Here is a 605-nt window from a genome sequence, read left to right as displayed (position 1 = left end):
GACTGTAGCATACCTGAGGGATTGACTGGATCAGGTCGGACTGTAGCATACCTGAGGGATTTACTGGATCTGGTCGGACTGTAGCATACCTGAGGGACTGACTGGATCAGGTCAGACTGTAGGCATACCTCTTAGGTATTTTCTTAATTGCCTTAATTGATGTGGAAAGATCCAGGTCACTGTGAGCAGCATCAGTTTATGGGCTTGGGTTCCTGGACTATATAAGAGAGGTGAAAGCTGCTGAGTGCAAGCAGGGAAATGAATTTACACCCATTTGTTTCTCTCGGTGCTTGATTGTGCCTGTGATGTGTCTGACTGCTTTAAACTCCTGGGGCTTCTTTGGCTGGCAGTGATGGCTTATAACTTGGACTATTAGCTGAAGTCAACCCTTTCTACCCTAAAATGTTTCTTTCTTTTTTGTGGGGGCAGGGTATTTTATTATAGCATCAGAAATAAAGCTACTATAACCTCCCTTTGAACAGCTGTATAATCTTCTGTAGTGTGGATGTGGCAAGGGTTTGCTTTAATATAAACAGTATAGTAGTAACTGTTTCTCTCTCTCTCTCTCTCTCTCTCTCTCTCTCTCTCTCTCTCTCTCTCTCTCT

The 605-nt window shown here is 43.6% G+C and overlaps 1 protein-coding gene across 1 annotated transcript in view; it reads left to right on the top strand.

Annotated features, from left to right (window-relative positions):
• Cep128 (centrosomal protein 128) overlaps positions 1 to 605 on the top strand; it is a 367524-nt gene that overhangs the window by 29867 nt on the left and 337052 nt on the right. The window lies entirely within an intron of this gene.

Source organism: Microtus ochrogaster, chromosome 1 (genome assembly GCF_000317375.1).
Source record: "Microtus ochrogaster isolate Prairie Vole_2 chromosome 1, MicOch1.0, whole genome shotgun sequence".
Classification (NCBI taxonomy): Eukaryota; Metazoa; Chordata; class Mammalia; order Rodentia; family Cricetidae; genus Microtus; species Microtus ochrogaster.
The sequence above is the reverse complement of the archived record's forward strand: the minus strand, read 5'-3'. Positions and strand labels throughout refer to the sequence as shown.